At 39.0% G+C, this 20,503-nt stretch overlaps 1 long non-coding RNA gene across 10 annotated transcripts in view; it reads left to right on the forward strand.

Annotated features, from left to right (window-relative positions):
* The first annotated feature begins 12,600 nt into the window (after nucleotides 1–12,600).
* The window catches only part of LOC132832234 (uncharacterized), a 222,418-nt gene continuing 214,515 nt past the window's right edge, over nucleotides 12,601–20,503 (forward strand). For 8 of the 10 annotated variants that reach the window (XR_009646910.1, XR_009646912.1, XR_009646911.1 and 5 more), the window contains exons 1-2: nucleotides 12,601–12,729; nucleotides 16,319–16,628. This is a non-coding gene — a long non-coding RNA (uncharacterized LOC132832234). The remainder of the gene's footprint in view (nucleotides 12,730–16,318; nucleotides 16,629–20,503) is intronic. The other 2 variants (XR_009646914.1, XR_009646915.1) reach the window with 2 other exon arrangements.

Below are 20,503 nucleotides of genomic sequence, written 5' to 3' on the forward strand. Positions count from 1 at the left end.
ATGGTGGCACGGTGGTTAGCACTGTTGCCTCACAGTGCCAGAGGTCTGGGTTCAATTCCTGCCTCAGGTGACTGACTGTGTGGAGTTTGCACATTCTCCTTGTGTCTGCGTGGGTTTCCTCTGGGTGCTCTGGTTTCCTCCCACAGTCCAAAAATGCGCAGGTTAGGTGGATTGGCCGTGCTAAATTGCCTGTAGTGTTAGGTGAAGGGGTAAAAATGTTGGGCAATGGGTTTGGGTGGATTGCGCTTTGGTGGGTCAGTGCGGACTTGTTGGGCCGAAGGGCCTGTTTCCACACTAAGTATTCTAATCTAACTCACTTGCTCAGCCTTGATCAAGAGTAGAACAAATGGCACTGGGTGAGCAATACATTATGTGTAAATAGGAGGAAGAGAGTGAGCTAGAATTGGCTTTGAGCAGTGATCTTTGGATAACAGAGGACAGCCACTGCCATGCAAACCTTGTCCTGCTGTCCTGAGCTGCCTTTCTTTGCTTTCTTAGGCTTTCCTCTACCAACATCTGCTGGCCAGGTGACACCAGTAGCCTCACATCTCTCTCAGGACCCTTACTAAATTCAAGTCTCTCAGTATCAGTGACAGTAACGATTGATGTCAGTGGTTGAGCAGCTCACTAGACATAGCTATTGCTTAAAAGGGCTGACAATTGCAACCATTAGTACATCCCTGTGTGCTAATGCCAACTGCACCCAGGCACATCACCAACCATTCTGCTTAGCCCTTACCTCCTGATTGAAAATGTAAAGCTATTGCTCCAACACCTCTTATTGTAATGAGCTCAGTAATCAACTAATTAGGAATGTGCAATTTTCCAGCTCATCCTGCCACCCTCCTTTTGAAAAAAAACTTGCTGCATTTAAGAGGCATCAGGATCCACTAACACCACCCAAGAATGCAGTTTCAATGCATGTCTGTCGCAGACCTCGCTGTCATTGGTGGTTGAAAATCCAGCTCAGCAGATTTGTTTTCGGGTTAAATGAAAGAAACAGCAGGTTTGTTTTAGTGTTCTAGTCAACAGCAAGAGCACACTTGTGTCACGTTAAAGTGAATAGAAACAGTAGGTTTGTTGATTTGCTTTATTTTTATATACATTCTCAACATTCCCTACCACCGGAAAGAACCAATCTCAATCTGATATTTTAAATGTCTCAAATGAATCATCTCTTCCATTATCACAGCAATAAAAGCCATGTTGTATTGCTTGTCCTCATAATTTAACCTGATCCCCCTCTGGTATCTCTGGTATCATTTTGCAATTTCCTGATTTGAGGCATCTTTGATAACTGCGTCCCGAGTAGAATAGTTTCATTTGGAATCTGGTGTCAGGCATGTGAATGACATGGGTTGCCTAGTGGAGTTAGTCTTGAATAATTAGTGCCTTGCTGCTGGGCATATTGGTTTGAGAGAAGCAGTTGCTATTGGTTTGCCTTTCTTGCCACTGGATTCGGAGGATTTTATCAAGATACCACTGATGGAATTTCTCCAGTGTTTAAAGGAGCTTGCCATAGCTAGTTCAAACCTCTAAAGTAGTTAGGAGCAAGCAGATCACTGCTGTATACCAAACCATGACCTTAGCTTTGAGTGTGAGATCCAGATCCTCAAGTGCTCTTTTTCCTCAATCAGCATATTGAGAATAATCCCGGTGTTTGTTTCAAAGAAACACTTTCTCATATGTGTCAGAGAAGGAGTCAACAAAGGTCTGGAACTATTTCTAAGTACGTGAACATACCCAAAGAACAAGATATTATAATTACACATTGTTGTATAGCAAAGCATATAAATTGACATAAAGGGGCTCTTGTGGCACAGTAGTGTTCCTACTTCTGAGTCAGGAGGCCAGTTCAAGTCCTACTAGCTCCAGATATGTATTACAACATCTCTGAACAAGTTGATTTAAATATAAATATGTGTGTAGATTGATATAAACACAAAATCTTTCAGGGAGGTTAGCAACTAGTTTGTGTCCTGATAGATCAACTGCCATACTGATAGATTTCAGCTATCTGAAATTACAATTTACCAGCAGGAAGCATTGATAAATTGCTTGCTTTTTTTTATTTAGGATTTGGTTAATAGAAATTATAGCCCATGATAATTTGGATTGCGAAGCTTAAACAACACAGAATAACTGTTTAAATAACTTATTTGCTGAATTATACTATTTGAATTCTGTGAGAGTCGAGTTTTGAAAACCATTTAAAACCATTTGGAAATCACAGGGAACAGGTGTAGGTCTTCGAGCCTGCTGCACCATTCAGTGTGACCATGACCTATCTGAATTAATTATCTTTAATTAATACCTTTGTCCCATATTCCTGATGACATAAATCTATCAAATTCAGCTTTGAACCTTGCAATTGATCGAGATTCAATTGCCATTTGCAGAGAAGAGTTCTGACCTTCTACCATGCTTTGTGAAGTGAAATAAAGACAAATTGACATGAATATTGATTCACACTTTTTTATCTGCCACATTCAGCACCCAAGGAAATCATTTAGTGTTCTGAAAATCTTGGACACTGCTGAGTTAGGATCACACCAATTATTCTCTTCAGACTTTACAAGAACTAAATGCAAAGGATACTAATATGTAGTTAAAGGTCACAGCTCCCATCTATACTCAAAACTTGCCTGTAGCTAGCAATCCAGCTGTGGAATGCCACAGAACTAGATTCTTCAATTTTGGATTGCAAAGTCCCTTAACCAATACCTAATTTGTTTTAATTTGTAGAAATGGCATCATGAAGTCAACTTCTTCTCAAAGAGACTACAAGCCCCTTTGTCTTTTGATGGGAATTGTTGTACTTGGGCATGCTGGAGGATTAGAGATTGTCGTGTTACCCTGACCCTCATGAGTTAGCAATGCTCCCCTTCACAAAATTAAAGCATATTGGATTCAATATATTGAACATCATTGGTTTACGTGGACCTTTGTTGGACATAAGGGAGAGCTTAAAGTTGAAGATGAACATTGCAATTACAAAGACACTTGCACAGTGCTGCCACTGTCGCTGATAGAGTCACAGAGACGTACAGCATGGAAACAGGCCCTTCAGTCCAACTTATCCATGCTGACCAGATATCCTAACCTAATCTAGTCCCATTTGCCAGCACTTGGCCCATATCCCTCTAAACCCTGCCAATTCATATCCCCATCCAGATGCCTTTTAAATGCTGTAATTGAATCAGCCTCCACCACTTCTTCTCGCAGCTCATTTCATACGTGCATCACCTTCTGTGTGAAAAAGTTGCCCCATACGTCTCTTTTATATCAGCCAAGAAATCTCTATAGTTTGGATACGCATTAGACTGAAACTTACCAAATTACCATCTCACCTGATTTTCCCAAATTTCTCATCATAGTCCACATGGATCAAAGGCTGTGAACATTCTGTGCTCTGAGGTTCTCACAAATTGCTATTATGTCTCTTCTAAACCCTTGAAATTGAAATCTCTCATTTGACTCTGACTCACAAAACAATAAAACTTATTTAGGAGAATCAACTATAATGACAGAGTTGAGGAGTAAAGGACCAAGGACCTCCATTTTGAATAGTGTATCCCAGGACCCCTTATGAAGTATTAAAGTGCACTTTTAATAATCAGTGCAATGGCTTCTTTGTTATCATTGATACTGTAGAATTGGACCTGCAATAGAAATGAGGCAATTCCTACAATGTCATTTACTGAACGTAACTCTAATTTCACAAAGCCTTATGCCAACAACACATATGTATATCGATCACGATTACAGATATAATGGATTATAAAATTCAGAATTTTAATAATGGATGAAAAAGTCTGAAATGCAATATTAGACAAGAATATATAACATAAGTTTAGAAAGTTAATCAGGAATTTTGCTTGATACTTTACAGGAAATGAACCAGCTTATTGACCTTGTATGGGATAATACCTGGCTGAACCAAATTTGATAGGTTAGATGATCTTTTTCCTTTCCATAATTTTTAAACTTCGTTATCTTCAATCCTTTTTCACACTTTAGACACATTTATAGATGTGGTAAGGTGCAGAAGGAGACTATTTGGCTCATTGTGTCTACATTGGTTCTCTAACCATTCAACTTACAGACCAACTACTGCCTTTTCACCATAATCCTGCACAGTGTTTCTATTTAACTAATTATCCAATGCCTTTAAAATCGAATCTATCTGCATCATACTGCTAACTATTCATTACCCTAACTACTGTGTGAAAAAAGGTTTATCGTCAACTCAAAATTCCTTTTTTAACAAAACACTTTAAAACTGCTCTCTTTGGTCCTCTTACCCATTTAAAATTGGGAACAGAATCTCCCTATGCACTCTGGTCAGATCCCTCTGGATTTTTAAAACTTCCTTCAAACCTCCTCCTTGCTTTCTGCTCTCCAAGGAAAAGAATTCCAACTTTTTAAATCTTTCCTCATAACTGAAATTTCTCATGCCTGGCACAATTCTCGCAAACCTCCTCCGTCTTCTCCCAAATGTGTTCACATCCTCATTAGATGGATTGGCCATGCTAAATTGTTTGTCGTGTTCAGGGATGCACAGGCTAGGTGGATTAGTCATGGTACATGTGGGGTGATGGGGAAAAGGTAGGGGGGCTAGGTTTGTGTCGGATGTTCTCTGGAGGGTTAGTGCAGGCTTGAAAGACTGAATGGCCTCTTTCCACACTGTAATGATTTTATTCTATGATCCTGCCAATAATATGGAATTCAGAACTTTACACAATATCCCTGTTAGCGTCTAGCCAATGTCTTATACAAGTTCCCACTTTTCTTGAAGGTGATCACTCAGGGGATACCTATCCATTGGAGGAAAGCCCTACACTCTCATGTTGGAAGACTTCGGGAAATCACAGCTGAGTCCATTTGGTTTACATCTGACATCCAGCCTTGCTATCAATTTAGCAGTTCTTAAGGCATTGCAACCAAGAGGAATAATCCTGGATGTCCTTTCTGGACACATTTTCTGGATACTGGATACATTTGAGGTATCTCAATGAGTTAACTTCCACTAGATTAGAAATGAAACTTAAGATCTTTATGATTGGTGGGGTTCAATGTTACAATATTGTGTACTCAACACTGGAAAATCAGAAATCCTGTTGCTTTCTTATAGTTGGATGGAGAAGTATAGTCACCTATTAGACTAGGTGGTATCTTTATCGTTTCATTCAGTTGGTTTTTGCCTCTGGCTTAGAAAGTTGTGGATTAAAACCTTACCCAGAGTCTAAGCATATGCTTCCTATTCTAGAAGCATCTGTGCAGTTCTTTTGGTTTTTATTTTGCTTCCTCTTCTGTTTTGGAGATAAAAGGGCACTGCATTTATGCATTTTTTTCATTTAGATCATTCAGATGAAATGATAAAGCAAAATCCCATCTGCCCATTTCTGTGGTGTGTAGTACAGTTGGCATGTTAACAATCTCATGATAAAATGTTCTGTATAAAAAACAGCAGGGAGTTCACCTGGTGTCCTAACCTCCACAGCCAAGCCATAAAGTAAGTTCATTTATGTCATTGCCATTTGGAGGATATTCTTGTGTGCAAGATGCGATGTGTATTGATTTCTATTACAACATTTCTTCAAAGTAATTCAGACCACACAAAAACAATTTCAGAATGTGATAGGATAAATACAAGTGTACTTTCTCCAGATCCATGAATAATTATTAGAGAGAGAGAGAGAGACCAATCAACAATTGCTGAATGCAAAGGAATGTGTTATTTTACTTTTTAATCATACCTAATCTCAAACTTCTGTACAACATTCTCCAGGAGAGTAGAAATTATCCACTGAGGGTGAAAATGAAGTTAATGACAATGCTCTGATATCATTATGAAATGTAATGTTATGGATCCAATTTCTTTGTGATCTTACAAATACCAATGAAGTTGACATACAATTACAGCAGTTGTAGAGCCACAAAATATGTTTTCTTTTAAATCACATTATGTGGGATTATTTCAAACAATAGTAAAATTGTAATAGAAATGAAACTTTGAAAGGGTCACATATCTTCATTAAAAACCTGATAACAATGTATTGTATAAAATAATATGTTTTTCAAACCATAAGATTCAATAACATTGGTGTTATTTCAGTTTATATTCTTAAACCGTGCCCCCCCCCCAAATTTTGCATGATGGCTTTATCTATTAAAGATACTATGTTAGGATTTGACTAATGAAATAACCCACAGATATTGTATTGTAACACTCAAACATAATCTTAAAGGCAGCTTCAATAACTGGTAAATATGTAAGAAACAGATGAAATTGCTTTGCCTATCAAGGATTAAGATTCAGGCTACTCATATGACTTACATGTAAATATACTTGCTGTTGTGCTGTTTTTCTGCACATTATATAATTGGTCTCAGCATTCCTGCTATGCAGGAAGGTTTCCAGTGGTTTTGCTTCCCAGTGTCTAGCTTGGAACCTGGCAGTTTGATGGATTAGGTTTTATGTGTCTGGTGATATTCAAAGTTTAAAATCATATGTCATGTATGGCCAATTGGTAATGTATCTCAGTGTTCTAGTGTCTATAGAATCCCTGTGTGCGTTGCCATCAGAAATCAAGATTGGGGGTGATGCTCAAAGACAGTGGAAGAATGCAAAGTCAGCAGAGATAGGGATGCACAGTCATGTATATGTTTGGGTTGGGGTGGGGATGGGCTGCTGAATGCAATCATAGGCTAAATTATACATCATTCTGGTTAGCAATTGTTCACTGTGAAGCAAGGACAAATGACAGTTTTGAATACTATAGCATTTTATAGATGTTAGAAGGGTCTCAAATAGCTTCATATACAATGAATTGCATTGAAACACAGTTACCATGGTTGTGGAGGCAAACACAAGCTGCCACTTTATGAAAACACAATCCAATAAGTATCAATGAAACAACTCACTATTGTTTTTCGTTCAGTACAAAGACGAGTAACTGATTCAGCCCAACCAATATGCACTGCTGTTGTGTTAGCAAAGGTAACTCCATATTCTTTAATATACTTATTTTCCAAGCTAGCAGTGGGTGAATATTGGCAGAAGAACTGAGTAAGCCCTTCTTTGAAAAGCTCCAAATGAATCTTCCATATCCACTAGAACCACAAGATAATCAGAGAGAGCAACTTTAACGTCTATTCATAGGACATTGTTTCCAGCAGTCGTTTCTTGTGAAGCCAAGGTGACGTTGACTCTTGAACAAAATCTTGTGTTCCAGACATAATAATGCTCTCAAAAAGCCTGTTGTACTTCAATAAGTACATTGCCTGTACTGAATTAAACACACAGAGCAAACTCACATTGCATTGGATTAAAATCAAAGGGCATTTTTGTACAAGTTTCCACTGAAACAGGAACTACTTATGGTATGAGCATGAACATGGACATCCATATATTTTAATATGGACATCTGGAAGCAATATTAATGCCAATTCCATGTTTATTTAATTGCTTGCACTTATGTTTATGTCCAATGTGGTATTTGCACAGTTACACTCTGGTTTTATGGGTACTTACACTCTTGTTTGCATATTTGTATTCAGTTTATATGCTTAATTACACTTGTGTTTCAACCTGTGTTTATACGGTCTCATTATTCTACTTATTCTGATTATTGATGCTTGGGTTATGTTGATTATTTATATTTTTGTTTGCTGTTTGTACTGCTGTGTGGAGAATCATTTATTCCTGTGTTCACTTGATTTATATCCATGCTTCTATCATCATTTATGCTCATCTTTCAAGCTTGTCAGGTATTGCCAACAGCACCAGAGATTTACAGTGCTGTTGCTTCACAGTTACCGTTGCTTCAGAGGATTGCTCTTGGTGTATTGTTCTGATTACAAATAGCAGTGGCAGTGGGAATCTCACGGTCAATTACTTTGTACAAGAAGCACATGTCATTATTAGTGAAGTACTAAAAAAAATTGATTTTATCAATCATGGCTCATGAGTGACTTCATGATGCTGTTGTAAATAACTGTTTATTTATGGACTCTGCTACCTTGACGACAGTTACTTGGAGAGGTAGTTGACCTTTGACAATTGTTATGAGTATAGTTCCAATCCATGATTAAATAACTGAATAAGAATCCCCTGAGACATGAATTTGCAAAATCAGTAAACCACTTGAGAACTGATTTTATTAAGTAAACAATTGTAACATCTTTGTTGCCAGATAACCTACTTCGGTCTTTTCTGTTACCAACTCAAGTGTATCCCAATTCATTTCTATTGCTTCAATCAAATAATGGGAACACTCCCTGCTGTAGCCACAGAATCTATCCCCTCCTGGATACTGTCTGAGTCTGATCCAGAACATTTGCAATCTTGGCACACTATCTGAACTGGTCTTCTCCACCACTAGCAAATATTTAGTTCCAAAAGCATCACATTGCTTTTATGTGCCTCTGCTGCAGATCATTTGCTGCTAGAAGTTTCATCTAGGTAAGTGTCACGACTGGATTTAACTATTTCTATTCTGGATTAGTGGTGCTGGAAGAGCACAGCAGTCCAGGCAGCATCCAAGGAGCAGCAAAATCATGTTTCGGGCAAAAGCCCTTCATCAGGAATTTCTATGTTCCCTTATCTGGCTGCCCACCACTCCCCTCAAAACAATATGCTGCTACTCATGCCTCAACTTGTTCCAAATCCCATTCACACACTGTCACCTCGGCATTTTGGCTCCCAATTCTGCAGTATAATAGTTTTAAAATTCTCATGTTTAGTTCCTGGTGATACCTCTCCCATATTCTGTAAATGCCATGTTCAGATTTTCATTTCTTGACTCCGTGCTTTCAGCTGCCTGGACCTAAATGCTGGAGTTTTCTACTCATACCACTCCCCACACCATCTTAAGGATGCTCCTTAAAACTTATCAAACTCCAGTCCATCCCTCTGACTGTTAACTGAAAGTTTTGGTCACCAGCCCTAGTGCCTGTCTGCTTCAGTTTCAAATGTTGAGTTCTTTTCATTCACTCATTGGATGTGAGCATCAGTCACAAGGCAGCCTTTGTTGGTCATCCCTAACTGAGGGGTAGTCCTCGACGAGCAGCTGAAATCCATATGGTTTAAATATATCCACAGGGCTGTTATAGGGAGTTCCAGGATTTTGACCCATTGAGACTGAAGGAAGAGCAATATTGTTCCAAATCATAATGATATGCGACTTGGAGAGGTACTTGTAAATGCTGGTAAATCCATGCACCTGCTGCATTGGTTCTTCTAGGTGGTAGAGGATTCAGGTCTTACAGATGATCCCTAAGGAGGCTTGGTGAGTTGTTGCATTGCATCTTGTAGGCAGTACACATTGCTTTGTCATAATCTGTGAACATATCTGATTCTGACATTGTGATGGAGGGAAGGTGATTGACAAAGCAATTGGAGATCGTTCTACCTGGAATACAACCCTGAGAAACTTCTGTAGTGATGTTCTATGGTTCCTGATGAAGGGCTTTTGCCTGAAACATTGATTTTCCTGCTCCTCGGATGCTGCCTGACCTGCTGTGCTTTTCCAGCACCACTCTCATCTCTGACCTCAAACAACCAGAGCCAGCTTCCTTTGTGCTAGCTATGACTCCAAACTGCAGAAAGTTTCTCCCTGATTTTCATTGACTCCAGTTTTGCTAGAGCTCCTTTGATGTAACTTTTAGTCAAATACTGCCTTGTTGTTAAGGACAGTTACTCTCACTTCCCCTTTTAAGTTCAACTCTTTTGTTCATGTTTAGACCAAAGCTGTAATGAAGTCTTGAACTGAGTGGTTCTGGCAGAACCCAAATTGAGCATCACTGACCACATTATTGCTGTCTGAAAGCACTGTTGATAACTTCTTTCATCATTTTACTGATGATTGAGAGGAAACTGATGGGGTAGAAATTGACTGGATTGGATTGGTTCTGCTTTTCGTGGGAAGACATACCTGGGCAATTTTCCACATTGCCAAGTAAATGCCAGTGTTGTAACTGTATTGGAAGACGTTGGAGATGTTTTCAGTGCTCTGGTCCATGTTTTTTTGTAGACCACAGCCTTTGTAATATACCGTGCCTTCAATTGTATCTTGATGTGATGTGGAGTGAATGAATTGGCTGAAGATTGGCATTTGTGATGCTAGGAACCTTAGCTGAGGTAGAAAAGAATCATCCAATGAACACTTTCGGCTGAAGATTCTTGCATATGCTTCAGCCGTATCTTTTCCACTGATACCATGGGCGATATTAAGGATGGGAATATTTGTGGAGCACTCTCCCCCAATAAGTTGTTTAATCACCCGCCACAACTCAGTACTAGATGTGATAGCACTGAGGAGCTTAGATCTGATTGGGGGGTTGTGTGGATCATTAGTCCGGTCTATTAGTTGCTGTTTTGACAAGTAGACTTGTTGCTTCAGCAGGTTGACATCTTGTGAATTCTACGTTACCTGCGTCTCAAACTAACCTTAATTACACTCCTGTGAAATATACAAAATCCTGTGGGTGTCCTGTATCCTTCAAGCGTTTTACTTAGGGATCAAAGTAAGTAAATGTTATCAAAGGTGCGATATAAATGCAATTTGTTCTTAACGTCGGACTGATTTACTGACACAAAAGATTGACATTGCTGTTTGTATCTGTCCACTGCATGACCCAACGGTACCGAAAGGAAAGTTGTTAACAAACTTGGGTTTACCTGCTGTGACTGTGAAAGCATCATATATTCGTAGTCTTGGCTCTATCAGTCCAGAATGAAATGTTTACTAAACCTTCACCATCCTTATCGCCTGTTATATTCACTTAAAACAAAACCTGTTAGCACTCTGTTCGCGTGATGATGCTGTAAATCCTAAAAAGAAACGAGCGACTGTTCAATCGGGTTCTGGGTTTAATTTCAATGGAATCCTGTCTATTTAAGGGAATTTTCTTTGAGGCTGCTATTGAGTAGCCGAAAAGTACACGCTGATGTGCCCTGGGTTCGAGTGCCCAGCCTGCTTTCTCTCTGACGAGATACCGTAATCTGCTCATCTCTTCAGATCTGCTTGATTGGCAGTGCAGATGTACCCTAGCTGGGACTCCTTGTTCATGCCTCACTGATAGAGATTGGTGTTGAGATGTCCCCTTTGCTGTCGTTCGAAAACCCATCAGTTTCCCCCCCCGCCTTTTCTCTGTGAAATGCCTCGCTGCAATCTCGTCCCCGCCCCCCGCCTCCAATCCAAACCAGGTAACAGGCATCTCATCCAAGCTTCTTCCTTTGAGGAATGCCTTTCTTCCGCCGGTGATGTCCCAGCGACAGAACGCTCACCCCCAATCAGGCCAGCGTTCATACCCAGCCCAAGGGTGTGCTCAGACCGTCGCCCCATAAGTCAGGGCAAAAAAAACCGATTTGTTGTCAAGGCTTCCACATTTTTTTGTCAAAAGCAAGGCATAAAAAATACCCAAGGCCCGCCTAAAAGCAGCAGCCCAACCCCTCACTCAACAAGTACCAACGAGCTACTGATTTGTGGATTTGAGCTGGGGTGTATACATGTATTTGCAGATGTTTGTGTGTTCGTGTGTTGAATTGTATTTGGTCTGTGTATGTGTATGGGGGGGTGGTGGTGCTCTGTGCTTTGAGGGTTCATTTATTGTCGGATGTCACTGGCTCGTCCATCCCTCATTTCCCAGAAGGCAAGTAAGAGTCAGCCACATTGTTGTGGGTAGGCCAGACCAGGTGAGAACAGCAGATTTCCTTCTCTAAAGGACATTAGCGAACCAAGTCGATCTCTCCTACAATTGGCAATGATTACCCGGCTGCCGTTAGACTCGCGTTTTATTGCCACCATGAAGGGATTCAAATCCACATCCCCAGAAAGTAACCCCAGTGTTGGATTACAAATTTAGTGGGAGGAAAGTGAGGACTGCAGAGGTCCAGAGTCCAGAGAGTGGTGCTGGAAAAGTACAGCAGGTCAGGCAGCATCCGAGGGGCAGGAGAATTTCGGGCGTAAGTCCTTCATCAGGAATTTCAGCACCACACTCTGGACCTCTTACAAATGTAGTGGCCTTGTCACTATGCCACCCGCTCCCTGAATGTTGGATGGCGTTTTCGGTCTGGGTGTATGTGCTGGGTCTGTGTTCGTGTAGAGGTCTCTGTGTATCTGATGTTTGATTAGACTGGATTCCCTACAGTGTGGAAACAGGCCCTTCGGCCCAACCAGTCCACACCGACCCTCCGAGAAACCTACCGAGACCCATTTCCCTCCAACTAATGCACCTAACACGATGGGCAATTTAGCATGTGTTGTGTTGTGATCGCTCTTGTGTGCGTGTGTACATGTTTGGGACTGCATTTGTGTTGGGGTTTGTGAGCTTTGGGAGTGTGTTGGGTTTGTAATTGTGTTGGGGGGGGTGAATGTATGTTGGAATCTGCCATTGTGTTGGGGTGTTCGGTTGTTGGGGGGTGTATGCTTGGATCGGGGTGTTGTTCACGTTTTGCCGGTCTCTTGGTGTGGGGAGGACTCTCGGATGCTGAAAAGTTGGAGCTGACAGTGCTTGTGTGAGGAAAGAGTGCGTGAGCGCGTCAGCACCAAAGTTAAACACAAAAGCCTTTTACGCAGGGGCGAGAGGAGTTTCCTTTGTTCTAGACAGAGAAGCTTGGAAGAGATCAGAGAGAATTAACCCTCAGACACGCAGCACTTCGGAGATTATCGATGGGCTGGCAGTATTGGGATGCAGGTAATGGCCATTCCCTGTGCCTTTAGGGTAAGTTTTTATTCCTTCGAAAGAGACAGCTGTCCGTGACAGTGTAAAGAAAAGATGATTTTACAAACCGCGCTAGACAGCGCGAAAGTTGATGGAATGGCCTCTTAAATCTCGTGGTTGCAATCCGTTTATTGTCACAATTAAATTTTATTTGTCCTGGTTGCAGGCGAGTCGCAACAAAGCATTTTGTTTAATAAAAAAAGCGTAAATATTAGGCGCATTGGATTTTCAAATATTTACAGCGGGCAAGCAACAGGTAGGAGTTGAGTGGCGAATTGCAGCCTCCTTTGTAGCGGCTGATACTGAACTCGGAAAAGGCCTGTCTTTGTTCTCAGTTTGGATTCATCACCCTCAACAAACTCTCCACTCGCCTGAGAATAGAACGACGGCTCTCAATAATTCCATACTCTGACTCCATCGAACATGGCTGGGCATTACAATCCTCTCCCAGCAAAGATCAAGGTGTTAAAGGGGTTTTTTTTTGGGGGGGGAGGAGGTGCGGAGGTGGGTTCATGTTATGAAATCAATAAGAAATTGCCTTTTTCTTTCGCTGCTGATCATCGCTGGGCGCTGCAGGAAGGAGTTATTGACAGTTTCGTTTCTTTTTAGGTTGAAAATATCGTTTGCGCGGGGCAGGGTAAACTGCAAAGTGGGGGGGGGGGGGGGGGAAGAGAGAGAAGAAAAAACCTGGCAATCTAAGTCAAATCGAACTTGTAAAAACAACTATTTGATCGCGACCACTTGGGATCTACAGTGTGTTTTACAGTAGTTACCAGACACCGTGTATCACGGAGTAAATGAAATATCACACCATTCCCGGGCTCCTTGTCCCTTTTGCTGGGTTCCCAATTATCCCATCGCCAGGTCTGCTGCTTTTGGAGGAAAATACACGATTGCGCAGGTTTGGAACTCAGGGCTGCGAAAGTTGCATCGTTTTCCTTGGAGCAACAGTTAATCTGCCAGGTTGGCAACCAGGAAAAATCCATCTCTCAATACAGCTTCTCGATTCCAGATGTTTTTTTTAAAAAAAGATGAAGAGATTTTATCTAGAATAGCATTCCATTCTATTCCACATTCTCGGCGGACCTCAAGTGACGGTAAGCAAATGTACAGTATAATAGTTATCGTTCAGATCCAAGCATCTCTTTTGGATCATTGTTAAACATTTGAAGTGTAGAAATCGCCCAGCATAAATCTAGACATGGCAAGTTCTTTGTTTCAGGTTATAGGGGGAACTATCCCTTCCTGAACTCACATCTCTATCAGTCTTTGTCTATCCCTCCCTTGCTCTTTCTCTTTGTCCCCCGTGTGTGGCTCTTTATTTTTGGACGAAGACCCATCCGAATAGTTTTGCTCTTTGTATGAGAAGAATACTTCGTCTTTCACTTCGAGTACAAATGAAATTTTGAACTTGCCCAAAATCTGCCTGACGCAACAGAAAAGGTATTGCATGACTTTGAGTAGCAATTTTGAATTAACAAAATACTTTAAAGGTGCTTTCCAATGCGGTTAAATCACTCGAGACAGTACAAGTGTTCTGTTGTCATTTTTCTCAGACTATCCCGAGATACTTAACCTTGCTGTTAATTACATGACACATGAGAAATATATCCAAATTGTATGTTAGATTTTGGATTTGGTTGACATCGCCGGAATTAAAACAATAGACCATGGTCCCTGTACTGACTCGAGACAGATACCTCAGAATTTCACAATATATTCTTAACGAGTAGGTAACAAGTGAGAGTTAATTGGATTTGGGGAAAGTCATCTATCATTCATTTCCTGTCTAAAATTTGAACCTTCTTTACTTTCATCGATTCTAAACAGTGAGTTCAGCCACTCCCTATTCTTTTGTTGCCCAAGGACTCCTCGAGAGAGGACCATTGTTTGGTACTGCATGTCTCCAGTTAATAATTCATAGATTTTTTTCTGTAGTCAGTTTAATTTAAGCAGTTTAAACTAATATTTCTTTTCAGCTACCCTTTCACATTGCTACCCTGAATTATTTTTTATAGAATAAATTTCTTAAAACTGACGCCACCACAAAAAGTTCAATAAAAAAAACATGTTGTAAAATGCATAATGTATTTAAAAAAGCACTACATTTGTTAAGGTAATGGATTCAATTTTTGTATTATTACTGAAGAGGCGTAAAACGAAGATTTATTTGGAGAATATATTTAGGCTGTTCCAAGTAAAACAAAACCAATTACACAATTTCACGGACCATCCTGTTCAATTACTCATCTCAAACTATACTTCAATTGATTTACTTTGCTGTCTTTTTTACAGTCACATTTTGGCTTGACTGCAGGATACTTTTACTTTTTACAGGGCTTTTTCCACCCCTTTGCAAAAAAAGTTCTGATATTTGAATATTCTACATAGAGAAATAGTTTGGATTGAAACAGGGTCCAGATCTGATTCCTTCAACACGTTAACAATAGTTAAAACCATGTATTAAATAGTAAATGTGATTACATTGAACCTGGTAAATAGAAGTAAAGTGATTTTTTAAAAAATGTGAGACAAAGTGAGTTAGGATGCCATCCTATGCTCTACAAGGACTTTTAGGTAGAAGTTACATTTATCTTTAGATATCTTGGTGCAGTGATTTCAAAACAGAGATCATGTATAAATACATGTTTCTTACATTTTTTCCCTTTTTTTCTTTTATATTTGTTTATTCTTTGTTTGTTATCTGTGTCCTTTCCCATCTTATGTTGCTTTCAATCATAAATCAATGTACTGTTCTCAATCTACTGATGGAAGCTTTAGTTGCTAACTACAATAACGTCATGTAGTACAATATTGAGGCTTGGAGTGGGTGAGGGATGTAAATGGAATGAGTGTCTTGGAGAATGCTGGTGTGCATGGAAGCCAACATGTATGACGTACAAATTCTCACACAAAAGAGCCAACAATTATTAATTTAAGGTTGTGCTAAGATTAATAAAGATATGAACTATTCCTGAAGGGGCTCCATCTCATTGGCCAAGTAACAGTATTTTCTCAAAACCAAACCAAGTAGTTGAGTAATTCTCTGAATATAATGCTTAGCCTTGATAAAACTTTCCCAATTCTTTGCAGCAACTATCATAAAATGAATTGAAATTGAACAGAAGTTGTAAGTTGCTCTTCTGTTGAAATCATGACCAATATTGAATTATATACACAGCATTCTTTTGACTCATCCCAATTCATTCACTGGGAACAGACCCTCCATGCTCTGTTTACAATATCTAGCTGTTTCTTGTCCATTTCCAGAGAACACACTGTATTTATGTAATTAGCTTCAGTAACAAACATTTGAACTGAGCTTTGGCTTTCTCGCACTCCTGAAGTCTCGGTACCTAAAATCTTATCGCTTTCTAATTACATTTGTACTTTCTCGATTTATTTTGGTTACCCACTAGTGACTGTGATGCTTGGTCAATACAAAGTTAGCAATGAAATATTTTTTAGGGGATTTGGGATATTTATTTCATTGAGCCTGTTCCACTTTGAGGCAGATTAAAATGAAGTCAAAATGTTGCAGGAATTATACAATTTTTCACCTGTTAACCACGTATTTTCTCTTTCAAAGGAAGAGTTCACCAGAATATACCAAGATGGAGAATTAATGTGGATTATTACAACTTCTAAGAGCCAAATATCAATGGATTTATGTTCTCTACCTGTACAGTTGTAGACTCGCAAGCTGATGGAGGAGTTTGGAGATATTATTATGAAGGGTTCATCATTTAAATCTTGGGAACAACAGTTAATTCATGTGAGGACAAACAAAGGATATAAGCTAAATTGATCTCTATGGAATTTAATTTTACAAATTGGATTGCTTGTGAAGATGATGGCATTTGGATAATTCTACTATCAAGATTCAGAATGAATTCCAGGTATGTTAATGCATTGCTTCATATATTGCAATGTCTGCAAAGGACAATCTATCTTCTTTTATGGCTTCTCCTTTGTAAAGATTTTCTCTGTTTGAGATGAACCATGGTGAAGTAAACAATCTAGCCAGAATTCAGAGGCAGAATGAAACTACACAGGTAAATAATAACGAGACCCCAGTTCTGCTCAGTGAATGATAATAATACAATGTATGTAGTTTGTGGACTTTCAAAAGGCATTTCATGAAGTGTCACAGAACAAGCTTGTGAACAAAATAAGAGCTCATGTAGTGAAAGGGACAGCAGCAGCATGTATATAAAAAAAATTGACTGACAGGGAACAGAATTATGAAAAACAGTTTGCATTTGGTCCAGTGGAAGGTTTGCCATTGGGTTTCTGAAGAAGTGATGTTGGGATCCCTGCATTTCTTGATAAATTTGTTATCTTGACATGTGTATACAGGGCACAATTTTAAAATTTGCAGATTATATTAAACTAACAAACATTATGAATAGTGTTCAACTTCAAAAAGCCATGGGTTGGTGGAATGAGTAGACAAGTGGCAAATGAAATTTGATGCAAGGAAGTGTGTAGTGATTTATTTTGGTAGGAAGAACGAGGAGAGACAACATAAAATAATGAGTAGAATTTTAAAAGATGTATAGGTGCAGATGGATCTGGGGGTGTATGAGCATACATTTATGAAACTGAGAAGCAATTAATAAAGCTCCTGGGATCTAGGGATTTGTGCACAGAGTATAGAGTACAAAAAGTAAAGAATTTCTGAGAACCCTGTACAAAACATCAATTCAACCTCAACTGGAGAGTGGGGACCTTTGGGGACAAAACCTGAGGAAGAATTTGAGGGGATTAGAGAGGATGCAGAAAAGATTCATGTGAATCATTCCAGGGATAAGAAACTTTATTATGGTGGTTTGCTTGGAGAAACTGGAACTTCTCGCCATAGAGAAAGTTAAAAGGAAATTTGCTAGAAGTATTCTATCAATCATCTGGTGTGTGAATAGAATGGATGGGGAGAAGCAGTTTCCATTGGTGCAAAACTTGAGAACCAGCATGCAACAATATAAAGTGATGAACAACAGAAACAGCACGAGCATGAGCAAAATAATTTTAAAGTAGCAAGTTGTTAGGATATGGATTGCAGTGCCTGAGAGTGTGCTGCAGGTAGATTCAGCAGAGGTATGTCTAAAAAAAAACTATTGTATAATTATCTGAAAGCAAAGATTTTGTTGGACTATGGTAAATAGGCACGAGAGTGATACTAAGTGGTTTATTCTTGCAGCAAGCCAGGATGAACTTGACAGACTCAATGGTTTTGTTTTTCTATGCTGTAATGATTCTATGACTTATGATTCAGTATGCTGAGGCTTTCTGAAATGTTTGTCCGAAACTGATATGTGCATTTTATGGGCATGTTGGTAAAGTGTGGTGGTTATTATGTACTAATTAAAGAACTGTTAGCTTGGTAGTTTACACCTGATAATAGCATGAGAAGCTGTGTTTAAATAAACTTGCCCTTCCTTTGCTTCATGAAGTTTTGCATTTGACACCATTTATGTTAGATATTTGCTGGTCTTTGCATGTTCTGTGACTGTCATAGCAAACCTTATGCAGGAGATATATATTCTCCTATATATTGGATGAATCAGCAATGAGCTGTGCACCATTTGACAGTGTATCCTCGGCAAGTGGAAGTAGATGTACTTGCCTCAAGATAAAGCAAGTTGTATGATCGGTGGTAAGATTGGTTGCTATTGCAACATCATGCAATTGCAACATTTCTGAAGTCCTAAAACTAAATTACTTTCATTGATAGCATATTTATTCTCTTTGTTACTTTGCAAAAAAGAAATCACTTTCTTTTTGTTAAATGACCAAGGATCTTTTCTCAAGTTTAGAAGCCCTGACAGAATGGATCTGTTTATGGAAGCAAAATATTAATGACCTCAACCATCTGCTGCAACAACTCCCAAAAGATCAAACTTCAAACATACATTGTATCTGCCTCTAACAATGTTTTAGGTACATATATCACACCTCCCATTGTTAAGCATTGAAGGTATATCAGTGAATGAATATTTTTTCCTAAAACTAAATCGAACTCATAAGACATGAAAAGCAAGAAAGATGAAAAATTTAAGGCTGCTGAGAAAGGGGAGGCTTTTGGACCCAAACGGAATTGCTTAATTCACTGTTAGTTACTGTATTACATCCTGGGGCCATGAATCTATCTAGTTAATTATGTTATGCATGTATATCTGTGACATTTGATTGGTAAATATCATAAAGAAGTGAGATGTATTTCACAATAGGTTGCTAATGATACGAGATTTTGAGAAAGCAAGATGGTAACTGAAAGCATTTTTATAAGAAATTGTGTTATTTTGGTAGCTTGCTACTTTATTGGTTACAATATGCTTGTATGTTAGTAAATATTTTACCTGCATGGTAATATTACAGGAAAACATACTTTTCAGATACAGCAGTTGTACTTCGTTGCTTATTTAAGATTCATACTTGAGCCAATCAAGAAAATAATATATGGTGGATTTTACATAAATTGAAGTAATAGTGATGTGGGCTGTATCCAGAACTTTGTTAAATAGATTTACTTGATATGTTTGCATGAGATTCGTTGTAGTCGAGAGTGTGGTGCTGGAAAAGCCAGCAGGTCAGGCAACATCTGAGGAGCAGGAGAATTGACATTTCAGACATAAATTCCTCATCAGGATTCATACTTGAGCCCTCCTGATGAAGGGCTTATTCCTGAAACGTCAATTCTCCTGCTCCTCGGATGCTGCCTGACCTGTAATGCTTTTCCAGCACCACACTCTCGATTTTAATCTCCAGCATCTGCAGTCCTCCCTTTCTCTTATGAGATACATTGTAACCTCATTACAGTTTCACCAAAAATCTGTTATAATTTTTTGATATATAATCTGAATACAGTATTCAAATAACTTGACCTGAAAAATGTAACAATATATTTTTCTGCTTAGGCTTTCAAATTTGCTCCTTGAGTTTTTCAGTTACGTAACTTCAATTTTTAAAAATACATGATTTTCAGCTAAAGTATACATGTGCATTTACACACACACTAGTTCAGTGCATTTACTAGTACTGAAAACCACCAAGCAGGAATCCCACAGGAATTTAATTGACTCATAAAAAAGTATTTATGCCACTGTTCCCTTATTTCTTTTCAGTTGATGTATAGGTAGAAAGAAGGTTGCACAGTCATCATGAAGAAGTTAAACACTGCTGAATCTATTTGTGTTAGAGGAGATGGGAAAACAGGCAGAACTTTGAGCTTATGACATCAGCCACAAACGATGTGATTGTGATATGTTTCTGTTAAATCGATAGCAGCCAATCAGAGACAATAGGAAGAGGTTTTCACAATGACAGTGTTTCTTTCAAAAATAGTAAATTAAGATGTTTCTTGCAGTTATGTTCACCCCAAGTTCTTTCAGCAACAATTTATTTTGCCCAAATCTTGTTTTCTCCATTTCTGATTACTAATCGTGATTTTAAGATTATTCACTGCACCCATAATGAACTTACTGTAAAAAGCAATGCAACAGTTAAAACTGATTATGTGGATTATATATTATGAAATAAAATGAATAGCTTATAATTTTCATGTGCCATTCTTGAATTTTACATGATGTAACAAAGCTGATCTTTTGTGGAACACCAATCAGGATTTTGCTTTTGCCTCAATACTGAAATGGCTGATAAGAAAGCCACAAATGGCTGGAATTCACTCCCCACATCTCTGTGTCTTTCTATCTCACTGTCCTCTTCCTTAAAACCTGACTTTTTGGTCAAGTTTTGATCATCTGACTTAATATGT

This window comes from Hemiscyllium ocellatum, chromosome 34 (genome assembly GCF_020745735.1).
Source record: "Hemiscyllium ocellatum isolate sHemOce1 chromosome 34, sHemOce1.pat.X.cur, whole genome shotgun sequence".
In the NCBI taxonomy this organism is placed as follows: Eukaryota; Metazoa; Chordata; class Chondrichthyes; order Orectolobiformes; family Hemiscylliidae; genus Hemiscyllium; species Hemiscyllium ocellatum.